Source organism: Heloderma suspectum, chromosome 7, assembly GCF_057233095.1.
Source record: "Heloderma suspectum isolate Gila_16-S chromosome 7, 16-S_ref, whole genome shotgun sequence".
Lineage (NCBI taxonomy): Eukaryota > Metazoa > Chordata > Lepidosauria > Squamata > Helodermatidae > Heloderma > Heloderma suspectum.
The window spans coordinates 20,991,190-21,004,993 of NC_139464.1; the positions used below are offsets into that span (position 1 = coordinate 20,991,190).

At 44.6% G+C, this 13,804-nt stretch overlaps 1 protein-coding gene across 2 annotated transcripts in view; it reads left to right on the top strand.

The window, feature by feature from the left end:
- The first annotated feature begins 8,995 nt into the window (after window positions 1-8,995).
- Window positions 8,996-13,804, top strand: part of SLC15A5 (solute carrier family 15 member 5) — a 55,125-nt gene continuing 50,316 nt past the window's right edge. Inside the window, exons 1-3 of one of the 2 annotated variants that reach the window (XM_084809221.1) lie at window positions 8,996-9,061; window positions 9,562-9,648; window positions 9,774-9,934. The gene's annotated coding sequence lies outside the window, so the exon portion shown is untranslated. The remainder of the gene's footprint in view (window positions 9,062-9,561; window positions 9,649-9,773; window positions 9,935-13,804) is intronic. The other variant, XM_084809220.1, reaches the window with a different exon arrangement.

Here is a 13,804-nt window from a genome sequence, read left to right on the forward strand (position 1 = left end):
CCATCCTATGAGCTTCTAGGGAAGGAACAGTGGGGTTGATCCAGTAGGATCCACTGAGATGATGGGATTATTTGGTTGCTGCCTCCTATTAAGAAAGGCACTAGCAGAGAGAGGCAGGGGGAGAGAGAGAGAAAGAGAGAGAGAGAGAGAGAAAGGCAGAACAGAATGAGCGTTTACCAGTTCCACATGCACACAAAGGCTAAAAAGGCTTTACTCACAAGTATTCTTGCACATACAAATGCAGGCACGGTGTAGGGTTTCAAGAGAGTTTGTTCAGTCCATATTGTTTGTTCTATAACACCAGCAGGAGCAAGAGAGCAAACGCATGTGCTCTCAGCAATGGAGAATGTCGGGGAGAGAGACGGGAAGGAAGATGAGGAACAGGAAACCACTGTAGGCTATAGAGATCCTAAGGCTAGCTATGCTAGGGGTGTACGAAACCCCACTTACCCGGTTCCGCAGCGGCAGGAAGGCGATCTGGTCCTCCCTGCCGGAATCCTGCCTGGCCGGCTCCACTCCATGGCCAGTCCGCGGAGCCGCCAGCCGGGCCGATCCGCAGTGGGGCCTCCATCCGCTGCCAGGCTGCTGCGGCCGCAGATGGTGTCCTGCATAGGGGACACCATTTGCGTCCCTACACTAGGCCATGATAGGCTACATATATATTTACATAGCCTATCACGGCAAAAGCAGGGACGCAAATGGCGTAGTGGCCGCCATTTGCATCCCCGCTTTAGCCGTGATAGGCTACGTAAATATATACATAGCCTATCACGGCCTAGCATAGGGATGCCATTTGTGGCCGCAGCAGCCTGGAAGACGACCCGGAGCCGCTGCCAGGTAGGTCCGTTCCAGAGATTTTGGGGGGTGGGGGGGTAGTCCGTTCCGCCACAGACTCTGGGGGGGCGGATTCTAAAGAATCCGTGGTGGAATTCTCCAACATCCCTAAGCTATGCCCATGTGTTAGTTAACTGCAACACTGCCCCCTTCCAGTAATTGACAGACGAGACGAGGTTGCAATATCCCCAACATGACTAACACGTTTACATGTACTGCTTTTCAGAGGACATTCGGTGAGTCTTCTATTTGAAAGGGCTATCCAGTCCAAGGCCAGGTTAAAGATAAGGAACCAGAAGAAGTAAGAACAGAGGCCTTGAAGTTGCCCATCAATACTTCACTCCTGGACAGCAGACGGAGCAGGAAAACAGTACACCTAGGCAGTATCTCCCCCACTATATGAGATGTATTATATTTCTGCTTAAATTATAGTAATTATTTCTAAATGTGCATCTATAGACATCAATTAGCATGTGCAAATTTTACACAAATCAGTGTTCTGTTTTGTGTTCTTTTTTGGTGATGCATAAGCAGCCAGCCTACCAATGACCCTCCTGTAGCCCAATTGATGTCAGTAGAACAATTTGCCAGTAGCCAGCAAACCCTCCCCTCCGTCTGTTGTGCTCCTGAGGTGGTAGACCTCTGCATGGGCTGGGAGTAAGTTCTATTCAAATGAATAGGACTTACTTCTGAGTAAGCATGCATAGGATCTGCTTGCATATGTTGTAGGACAGTTGGTAAATATATCTATCTATTTTAGTCAATCAAACACAGAGCTGCCAAGCATATAACCAATTATAAAGCATTTGTGCTAAAAGCAATAAATTGCACTTGTGTTTTATCTAGGCTTAAATTGCCTTTAAATAAGGCTCAGGATTTTTTTTAAATGCACACTTTGGATGAAACCATTTTGTTATTATTTTGGAAATCATATGCATCAAAATAAAACGGAAGCTCTGGGAAACAGTATGATTTCGAGAATGTACTGATATTTGTTACATGAAGCCTGAAGCTAAATACTGAGAACCAACAAGATAAATATTGCAAGTTGATAGTGTATAGGATTCCCCATATCTATTCCATATCCTATTCAGGTGTTACCAAGGCACTGTATATGATGTGAATGTAGTTAAGTGTAGAAAAAGGACAGAGTAAGGTATCGAGCACAGAATTCAGACCTTTGAGAATCTTAGCTTTCATTAAAAACACACCAACAAGTTTCTAGGCCTTATGATTGACAAATATGCGTTAAATATCTGTGACAATGACTGATGAAATCTCAGAAGCTAGAGGGTAATAGATCTATCTATCTATCTATCTATCTATCTATCTATCTATCTATCTATCTATCTTTTTGCCCCCATGATTAAGACATGGCTGTAACTCTCATGATTTTTTTATAAAGATTTTTTAAAAAGCAGAATACATTATGCAAAATAATAAAAATGGCAGAATATGGTGCATTACCTTGGCACAGTATATTTATTTATTTGGTTATTATTTATTCATTTTAAACATTTTTAAAACACCTCCCTCTTCAGTGTTACTGTTGCCACATTGATTTGTACTTAAAGTGTGCAGATTCAGTGACCCGGTTCGCATCACTCAGCAGCCCACCATGGCTTAGTAACCCTAAAACAAGCCATGGGTTATTTGAGGGTTAAAGAACCCTCAAACAACCCCTGCCTCCTGGTTCTGGATGATGCAACAAGCCACAGCAAGCTGGACTCCATGCAAAAATAGTGCCCATGGGCACCTGGCACAATGCAACAGCTCCCACGGGTAAATTAAGGCAAGGTGTCGTGTGAACCAGGCCAATGGGATCATGGAGCCAACTCCCTCAGTGATGCTCATGAGTTAATGGGCTCTGTGTGCACATGTCGGAACATAGGAAGCTGCCTTATACTTGGTCAGATAATGACCATTGATCCATCTAGCCACCTTCCTGAATCACTAGATTTGACCCCTAAAATTAAATTAGGGAGTATTTGACAAATGAAAGCAATGTAGTTATATGGAATATATGAAACTGCCTTAAACCAAGTAAAGCCATTTGTCTATCTAGCTACGTATTGTCCAAACTGACAAACAGCAGCTCTCTAGGGTTTCAGACAGGAGACTTTCCCAGCCCTACCTGGAGATGCCAGCAATTGACCCTGGGACGTAAGAACATCAGAAGAGCCCTGCTGGATCAGACCAAGGGTCCATCTAGTCCAGCATTCTGTTCACACAGTGACCAACCAGCTGCTCAGGGGAAACCCAAAAGCAGGACAGGAGGGCAACATTACCCTCCCACTCATGTTCCCCAGCAACCAGTGTACATGGGCATATTGCCTCTGATACTGGAGGCAGCATATAGCCATCGGGACTAGTAGCCATTGAGAGCCTTCTCCTCCAGGAATTTTGGCTAACCCCCTTTTAAAGCCATCCAAATTGGTGGCCATCACTACGTCTTGTTGTAGCGAATTCCATAGTTTAACTAAGCGCTGTATGAAAAAGTCATTCCTTTTATCTGTCCTGAATCTCTCCTGAACCTGTCCGGGAGCTTTTGCATGACCTCTGCCACTGAGCCACAGCCCTTCCCCTCACAAAGACATGGTTGGCAAGACTTTAGCAATGAAGGAAACATTTTCCTTCCCCAGTGTCCAGCCTAGGAATGGACATTATCCATCATTATCAGAGAACAGCTAGAATCAGATCCAGAAGTCGTAATACTTCACTTGTAGGCTCTACTTGACCACCTAATTACATATTCTTTTTTTCTTTCTTTTTTCTTTTTGGCAGATAAGGGGGTGGGGAAAGACTCTTGAGTGCTTTCTCCAATCTATAGTTTGTCACAGGATTTTTAAAAAGCCATCTTTCTATATGATAGAACTAGGTCTAATTTACCCATTAGAGAAAACAACGTTGTAAAGAATATCTGCCAACCGCACGATATAAAACTTCACCATGCATCATGAAAAATAATTGCAATGCAATTACCTCTGAATTATAAAACCGTCAAATAGGTGCAATAAGACAAGAGCCTGTGAACATATGAAAAACTGCCTTGCACAGATGTAATTATATATGTTTGGGTTAAGGCTTAAAAGAGAGAGAGAGAAATAAAACAATAAAGCAGGTGCCAGTAGATGGAAAAGCACAATGGTGTCACAATCACTGGATGCTATAATGGGCTTAAACCTTTGGTGAATATGGATAGATGCCAAAACATAAGTGCCTGGGTTTTTTTTATAGCTGTAGAAAGTGGCTTTGGACATTTAGAATTACAGGGTGGGTGGACAGAAGCACTGCTGAACTGCACTATCCTACTTGGGGAATTTCTGGCCTGGGCTGTGTGAAGAACACAGGAAGAGCCCTGCTGCATCAGACCAAGAGTCCAGCATTCTGTTCACACAGCAGCCAACCAGCTGCCTGTGGGAAACCCACAAATGGGACATGAGTGCAACAGCACCCTCCCACTTGTGTTCTCCAGTAACTGGCACACAGAGGCATACTGCCTCTGATACTGAGGGTAGCAAATAGCCATCATGATTAGTAGCCATGGATAGCCTTATCCTCCATGAATTGATCTAATCCCTGTCTAAAGCCAGCCAAATTGGTGGCCATCACTACATCTTATGGTAACAAATTCCATGGTTTAACTAGGCCCGCTGTAGACAATACTGAGCTAGGTGGGACTTGGTAGAAAATAGCTTCCTATGCTCCTGTAAATGTAATACGTATTACAAATAAATGCTGTTACAATCCATTTAATATCTATTGAAGGCCCAATGAAATCTCATAGAAGTGGGGGTATTGGGAGGGAAGAGCATCTCAAACTCATTTGCCTTATCCTACCCCTAGACCAGCCTTCTCCAGCCTAACAGCCTCCAGAGGTATTCAACTATAATGCCCATCATCCCCAGCCAATGGCCATGCTGGTTGGGGAGAAAGGGAATTGTGGTCCAACTCTTGTGGAAGGCACCAGGTTGTGGAACTAGACCCACCCACAATAGTGCCACCCACACATCCATCACTTTACTCTCTGCCCATGCATGCCCCATAGACCTCCTTTCTCCCCCTTGCCACCCTCTGCCACCATTATCACATAAACCTGAAATACCTCCACCCAAACACTCAGCATTTCCACAGAGGCCCACTAGAACATAAATCCTTTTGACACTTACAACACCATTCAGTTCAGCTCCTGGCCAGGAACTGTCAGTATTGCTCTCGCCAGTTGCACCATCACGGGCAGGTGATAGCATGGCCTCTAGGCCATATTATATGAGATCAGATATGCCAGTGTGTGTGTGTGCTTAGGCTGAAGTTGTGTAAGGTGTGATGTGAAATGCATCTTTGCATTTAACCTCCAGAGTTTTTTAAAAAAATGAAATTGCATCAGCTGGGTTAGGCGGGGGCTAATAATGAATGGGATCACAGCAATTATGGAAGAAGATTTTAACCCTCCCCTCCCCTCCTGAGGAAAATCCCTCCTCTAAAAAGAGGAATTTGCATTGGGATGACCCCCCCCCCCCAAAAAAAGGAGTGAGTGAGTGAGCCAGCCAGTGGAGCACAGAACAGCAGATCTATAGAACATAAGAACATCCCGAGACAGAAAGACCCCAAAAGGGCAAGATGTAGAAGGCTCCATTCAGTTTGTGGCTTGTAGGATTGAGATTGTGGTTACCCCCTAACAAGGATTTAAGCAGAAGTTGAAACCTGGGCTTTAAGCAAGCTTGCAAACACTGGTTAAGATGGGAACCCTGGGTGTTAACCACAGCTAAGGCTGGTTCAGACATAAACCCTTAGCCATGGTTAAAGCCTTCAGGAGAAGGGGGAAATTTACATGCAAGAGAGATTCATGAAGGAAGTAACACACTATCCCACAGCCCACTCCCAATCATTTAACCATGGTTAGGAACATAGGGAGCTGTCTTATACTCAGACCATTGGTCCATCTAGCCCTGTACTGTTGACACTGACTGGCAGTGGCTCTCCAGGCTTTAGACAGGTATCTTTCCTAGCCCTACCTGGAGATGCCAGGAATTGAACCTGGCACCTTCTGGATACAAGTGCTCTTACGCTGAGCTATAGACCTTCCCCTGTGAATTGTGCCCGAAGATTGGTTATGGGTAAATAAGAACGAATAGCATCCTTTTTATTTTTTTTAAAAAACACACCACAACGATTATGTATTGTCCATATAGCCAAAAATAAAGAGAAGCTTGGGGGTTTATTAATTTGGTTTTTAACATGTCGCCTTTGCATCCTTCCCCTCCCTCAAAGATAGCTAGAGGGAAAACTCCATCCCTGATTGGATGTCTATTTATCTGGAAGTACATCTCGTTTCAATGGAACTTATTTCCATTCCAATGGGATGGCAGTCTTCCCTGTTCCAGTTGTAACAAACAGCCCTGGTAAATAGGTTAGGCCAAGAGACGAGTTAGCTTCGTGGCTGAGCAGGTAAACCTGGATTTCACGTATTCTTGGGGTGTCTCCATGACCGATTTACTCTGAGCGGGGTGCGTTTGGAGGTCGTTAGGGATACATGACGTCGTGGCCAACCAGCAGCCATCCTGGAGCTTATTGGGCAAAACCAGATTTCCTGAGACTGCTAGAAGTCCGATTCGTTTCCTTAGGTCGGGTTCTCCTCAGTATAGTTCCTGTGTGCCCCAACCCCCACATTTTCCTTGGGTATGTTAGCCCTGCCCAGGGGTGTGCCTTTCACCATGACCCCGGTCAAGGGGTGTTTCCTGTGTGTTTCCTGTCCCTGCACAAACCAATTAGTGCCTACTCAGAACAAACTCCCATTGTAGTCAGTGAGGCTTGTCCCTGAAATGCACAATCTCAGAGTTACAAGATCCCCATGAATCAAAATAACACATTTAGAGCGCAATCCTATGGCCGCTAGTCAGCAGCTAGACGGCCATAGGGTAGGTCGGTTCCTGGGAACCGAGCGCAGAGCCCATGCTCCGAGGTCGGTTCCCAGAGAACTGACCTCCACCCCCTCCCGCGCCACCTTGTAGGCAGTGCAGATCGGCTCCCACTCCGCGCTCGGAAAAGCAGCGTGGAGCAGGGGAAACGGGGTGTTCCCAGGGGTGGGCTGGGGCGGGGAGGTCAGAAGTGTCATCTGGCCACCCTTTCCCACCATTCAAGGTCCTGCAGCTAGACAACCGAAATCAGCTGTCTAGTCACAAAAGCAGGGTGGCGGGAGTGGGGAGGAGATCCGCTTCTCACCACTCCTCCTGCCCTGCACCCGATAGGCTGTCGCCCCTGGTCTCGGAGGAGACTGTCAATCCTCATAGGATTGCTCCCTTAGGAGCCTTAGTGTCAAAGCTTTGAAGCTTTGATCGCATCGCTGGCTGATCAGCAAAAAGAACATTGTGTTCTTTTAGTGACTGTTCTTTAACAGAGTAAATTACACGGGGGGGGGGGAGAAGGAGATTGTTCCCAGGATTGTCAGTTTCAGGGGAAGGAACAAACTGTGTTCTTTTAGTGACTGTTCTTTAACAGAGTAAATTACAGGGGGGGGGGGGGAGAAGGAGATTGTTCCCAGGATTGTCAGTTTCAGGGGAAGGAACAAACTGTGTTCTTTTAGTGACTGTTCTTTAACAGAGTAAATTACACGGGGGGGGGGGGGAGAAGGAGATTGTTCCCAGGATTGTCAGTTTCAGGGGAAGGAACAAACTGTGTTCTTTTAGTGACTGTTCTTTAACAGAGTAAATTACACGGGGGGGGGGGGGTTGTTCCCAGGATTGGCAGTTTCAGGGGAAGGAACAAACTGTGTTCTTTTAGTGACTGTTCTTTAACAGAGTAAATAATGCTGGGTGGGGGGAGGAGACAGAGAGAGAGAGAGAGAGAGAGAGAGAGAGAGAGAGAGAAGGAGAGTGATTTATGTAATAACACAGGAGCAAACCTCCTGAGATGTTATCAAAGGTGAAGGGGGGGAGGAGAGCCTGGGGGGGGAGCCTCTCTTATTGGTTGAGTAGCCCTTGCCTGTCAGATGATATTTACTCCAACCCTCCCCCCCCCCCGCCGCCCCCATTCCAGGAAGTATGTTCTGTGAAGTGACTTTTACTGGTGTGATACACTTGCTCATGGAGCCCTGTGCAGAGCAAAGATGGCTCCTTGAAAAATTTGGATAAGCCACAATAGGTTTCTCCTGCCATCTCCTTCCGTTGTTGTGGAGAAACCCACCAAATCAAACTGCCTAAAACAGCCTTCCCCAACATGGTGCCCTCCAGATGGGTTAGACTGCAATTCCCATCATTCCTCCACCCCAGAAATGATGGGAGTTGCAGTCCAACCCATCTGGAGGGCACTTGGTTGGGGAAGGGTGGCTTAAAATGTCTTGCTTGGAGTTTTTGCTACTGAAGACCATTAGCATGGCAACCTCTCCTAACATTCAAGCCTGGCAAAAACCCGAAGTCCAGTTTCACAATTTGTCATGTCATGCCCAGATGGAATTGCCAGCTTTTATTCTTCCATGGTTTCTGTGCCTTTTAACAAACCCTAGAGTAGACCAATGCCGTTTTTAGAACCAACCAAAGTGGCACAAAAAAGGGAGCAAGCTTTCGAGTTCTTCAGAACTTTTCATCCAGCTGTATTAAGAGTTCTGAAGAATTCAAAAGCTTGCTCACTATTTAGTGACATTTTAGTTGGTCCTAATCAAGGCACTGTCCTACTGTAGGTTTTATTTTTCATTCCACAGACCAACACAACTATCTGTGCTTTTTGTGTGCCTCCTTTAATAGTTGCCTGACATGGAGAATTCTTTCAGTGGCTGTAGGTCAGGTAGGTGTTAAAGTCACAGGAGCCCACACACACACAGCAGCTGTGTGCCTACAAGTGCTTGATGGGAAGGAATATTTTACTGTATGGTTTTGGCTGATAGACAAGATTTACTATGGAAGCTGCTACTGGAAATTATGATTGGTGTACATAGCCTCCAAATGTATGGAGCACTGAAGCTGAATATGCACATTTACTTGGGAGTAACCCTATTGAACTCAGTGGGACTTACTTCCGAGCAAACATGAATAACAATCAATTTGCAGAAAGTATTTATTCTGCCTGCCTGCTCCAGTCCCTTCTGCTCTCCAGTCCTGCTCAAAACAGCTTGTGTATTCAAGGCCAGGGTGGGGGAACCTGGGAATTCAACCTCAGCTAGAAAGCTGCATTGTGTGAAGTCACTGGGGGAGAATCGTTCTGAGACTGCAGTCCTAAACACACTGACTAGGAAGTAAGTATCTTTAAACCTAGTGGGATTTGGTTCTGAGTAAATATGTTTAAAGTCTGTTTATAATCTTCTTTTTTAAAAGTTTGTTTTGAAAGTGGGGGTTGCATCTAGTGAGTGATGGGGCCAAAGTCTGAATTGGTGAAATTTCGAATGGCTTGTCGCCAAATTCAGCAAGCCCACATACTTCTAAATCAGAACCTGGGGTCATATTTGATTTACCCCCACAGCCTTCCATTCCTTTCTCCCAAACTTACCAGGTGCCAGTCAGAGCTTCCCCTCCCTAGAAACAGCTGTATTCCAGAGCTAATCCACTGCTTTTTTGCAGTCTTTCCTTGCAAGTGCTCAAAAAAGATTCGAAGATCGCAAAAAGAGAGCCAGTGTGGTGTAGTGGTTAGAGTGTTGGCTGGGGCCCAGGAGATCTGAGTTCTAGTTGCCACTCAGCCATGAAATTCATGGGGTGACTTTGGGCCTGTCACTGACTCTCACCTTAACCTACCTCACAGGGTTGTTCGGAGGATACAATGGAGAGGAGGAGGATCAAGTAAGCTACCTTGAGTTCCTTCAAGAGGAAGAAAAGACAGGATATAAATGTAATAATAAAATAAAATAAAAAATAAAAAACAAATCACGCCAATGGGCTTTTGCCCATCGGTATATATGTGTTATGAAGCTGGCATGTTGAGACTCTCTCAGCCTTTCTTTCTTTCTCTTCAAGTTTCTAGGCCTTATGGCTGCAAAGAAAATGCAAAAGCATTTGGGCGCCCTCTCAGTGAGATCAAAGTTGCCAAAGAGACCAAGACTTTTCAAAATCAAAGGGGAAGGCTTTAGTGCATATCTCTCCCTGCATGGTTCCTATCTCCTGTCCTTCCAGCTCAGGTATACCTAACTTTCCCCTTTCAGTTTGCATAGATCTTCCAAGAACATTGCAAAACAGCTGAAATCCTTCTTCTTGAAAGCACAATAAATAATGCAAATATGTGCAGAGTGCTTACAGCCCAATTCTATTCGATTTTTATTTGGAAGTTAAGTCCCACCTTTTTCAAATGGTTAAGTCCCACCTTTAACAACAACAACAACAACAACAATGAATAAGCATGCTATTGCAGCCTTAGACTCCAATCCTATGCGCACTACCTAAGAGTAAACCTGATCTGAATTATGTGGGATTTGCTTCTGAGTAAACCCCATAGGAAACGGGCCTGTAAATGTGGAATGCAAATTTTGGAGATTGTTTGGAACAGCTCTCTGACATTCAGGTCCCATGCTGTGTGTTTGGTCACAATGATCTGACCTTTGCATGTTTACTTGGAAGTAAGTCCCACTGTGTGCAATGGGGTTCACTCTCAAATAAGCGTGCAAAGGATTTCCCCCTAAATCTTCCCTTTGTTGGGACATAAGTCACTGCAGGGCTGAGTCTCTCCCAGGAAGCATTTCAGCTTTGAAGTCTCCAGTTGTCAGAAGCTGACAACAGAAGACAGGTAAGACCATATTTGCGGCCTGTACCTACCATTAGAGTATCCAGTCCTACAAATTTCCAGAAGCAGGATGAGAACCTTGCTTCCATTCCAACAAAATATCTGCCTCAGACTCTGTTTTCCCAAAAATATTCAAGGATTCTTACTGTCTTATTTCTTTTCTTATTAGATATGGGCTAACACCATCATGGTTTCTGAAGGCTGAGTTCTCTTCAGGGAAATAGTACTTATTATTAAATGTATAGAAGAAAATTCCTTGGGATGAGAGGTGAATGACAGTTCTGGGGTGGGGTGGGGGACGGACGGACCTTTTTTTAGTGAGTCTCCTCAGCTGTTGTTTTTGGACAGCTACAGCAGGAAACCCGAGAATGGGCCTTGTAGATTTTCTTAAGAGCCCCCTCACCGTTCCTCCTATAATTTGAGCACTGGAGAGTGGAGGCAAGCTGTGAGGGACATTTTGCATTGTTTATTACTGTTTAAAGATGCCCCTCTTTCCTTTCTTGGCTTTGCAAAGCCCTCGGTTCCTGTGCCTCTTTGGATTTTGTTGTTGTTGTTGTTCAGTCGTTCAGTCGTGTCTGACTCTTCGTGACCCCATGGACCATAGCACGCCAGGCCTTCCTGTCCTGCGCTCTCTCCCGGAGTGTGCTCAAGTTCATATTCATTGCATCGGTGATGCTATCTAGCCATCTCAACCTCTGCCGTCCCCTTCTCCTTTTGCCTTCAGTCTTTCCCAGCATCAGGGTCTTTTCCAGATGAAAGTGGTCCTTTAGAGTCAGAATTATGAGAGAGTAGGCTAGGGTTTATTGTGAGCCAGAATTCTGTTCTGGGATCTGTTTTAAATACCAGTGCTCTGCCCTGGAATATGTGAGAAGAACCTCTGAACAAGGTTGCTCTTGAGCATCTGCAAGGGGTCCTTCTTTCACTCACAAGGCAGCCATTTCAGCCATCCTGCACTCATTTGGGATTAGGCAATGAGGTTTGAGGGAGCCCTTGGCATAGTACTCTTCAATGGGCCCCCAGATTACCTGGCATTGGGCAGAAGCTGTGATGAGTACCAGCTAGTTCGGAGCCCCCATTTTAATTTCCCGTAATGCCCCACAGCGATTTTGAGGCCATTGTTGGAAATTCTAATGACGGTCAAAGCCCAGTCTTAAATAAAGTCAAGGCTGTATTACTAGTACTACTTGCATTATCCATGCAAGCTCTTTTATTTGTTTTTAAGCGAAGGTATTTGTATTCATTTACGTCTGTTTAGGTTTTTTCATTCAAAGAATTTCTAACCTGCCTTTCGTGGAATACTTCCCTCACAACAATTATAATGTCAACCATGAAGTTGTCTCTGCTCTGGTAACCTCCAAGTTAGATTACTGCAATGCACTCTATCTGGGCTCCCCTTGAAGATGGTTGCATTAGGAAGCTATACAAAACGTGGCTGCCAGGTTGATAACGGGGATCAGAAGGTCTGAAAATTTAACACTGATTCTGGCCTGATTGCACTGGCTACCTGTATGTTTCAAACCCAATTCGAGGTGCTGCTATTGACCTGTAAAACCTTACATGGCATACCTGATGAGGTGCCTTTCCCAGTAGGAACCTACCCATACACTATGGTCAGCATCTGAGGCTCTCCTCTGAGTGCCTCCTCCAAGAGGGGTTTGGAGGGGAGCAGCAAGGGAGAAGGCATTTTCAGTGGTGGCCCTCCAATTTTGGAACACTCTCCCCAGTGAGGTCCACCTGGCATCAACATTGTCATCTTTTTGGTCCCAGGTCAAGACTTTCCTCTTCTCCCATGCATTTGACAGCATATGATGTGTTGTTTTCATTTCTTATCAGGTCCTGGTAGTTTTATTGTCAATTGTTTTTAATTTGTTTTAAAACTGTTTTAAATTTCTGGATGTTAAAGGGTTTTTTTTATTGTGTTTAATCATGCTGTGAACCACCCAGAGAGCTTTGGCTATTGGGCAGTATAGAAATGTAATAAGTGAATGACGTTTAACATCATTAAGTTAAAACTAGAAGTGGCACTAAGCAGATTAGGCAAGCACAGACTGAAATAAAAACATCTTCAGAATTTTATGAAAAACCCAGCAGTTTTTCTGGGTTTCTGGAAGAATCTTATACTTTGCAGTCTCAGATGCACTAAGGAATAGAAAGGTGTGTGTTTTTTTCAGGGACCCAGGAAAGCAGAGACAAGTGATGATGTCAAAGGTCATTAAAATGAATTTTAATATGAACAAAGGCTTAAGAGTGAGGCCTACCAGAATCTCTCTTGGCCCCACCCCACCCACCATGGCTGTCTGAGCAGGTCTAGTTTGTGAAGAGAGGGAGAGAGACTGAGCCCTACATAAAACCTGATACTTGTATGTTAGAACTACTAGAAAAACATGGAATAGACTTCTCTTCATTATGCCCTGGCCAATATTATGTCATGGGATGATGGGGCCATGCTTATTTTTTTAAAACAAGAGGTGCTGTGGAGGTTGTGGCCTGGAAGGAGGCCTTGCTACTTAATTCTAAATATGTTGGGACAGGCAACAGTTGCTTAGTAAGGAGGGAAAGATACTTCGTACAAGCTCAGAGGCAAAGTACATACACGCACACTGCTTCATATCAGTTTCTTTAAAGAGGAGGCATGGCCAAAGATGGAAGAGGTGGAGCTAAATGGGCCTTGATGTAGTGGGTCTAATAATGCCAGTACCAGTTTAATGTGCAAGAAATTTTTCTCTGCTTGTATCTTTGACTCACACCAAGCATTGCTTCCAGTTAAACCCACCAAAAATGTGTTTTCTCTCTTCTGAATCCCAGCAAATGGTTGAGACTAGAGCATACTTGCAACAGAGAAATAGTTTTTGCTTGGAGACCTCCGTGACGATTTTCCTCAAAACCTCCTCCGCCACTTTTCATTAGCACATTGCAGTTATTTGGCGGGAGGGGTGTTGATGGAGATACTATTTATTACACTTAAATCTAGTGGCATATACTCCTTTTTTCTAATTAACTTTCTTATCTGAATTTAACTCAAAAAAATAACAAGAAATGTAATGACGATAAGCTATTGTTCATCTGCTAACATGTATCCTTCGTGTCTTTATCTCTTTGCTTCCAGTTTCATTCGTGGTTGCTTAATTAAAGTATCGGAATATTAGCCCCACATTATTTTCTCGATCCTAATATTTGAATTTTGCTGAGGTGCTTTAGCCGTCCTCAGTATTTAAACCTTTATCTGTAACAGGCAGATAAAGTTTGCTGCACATTGTATTGGATTCACATA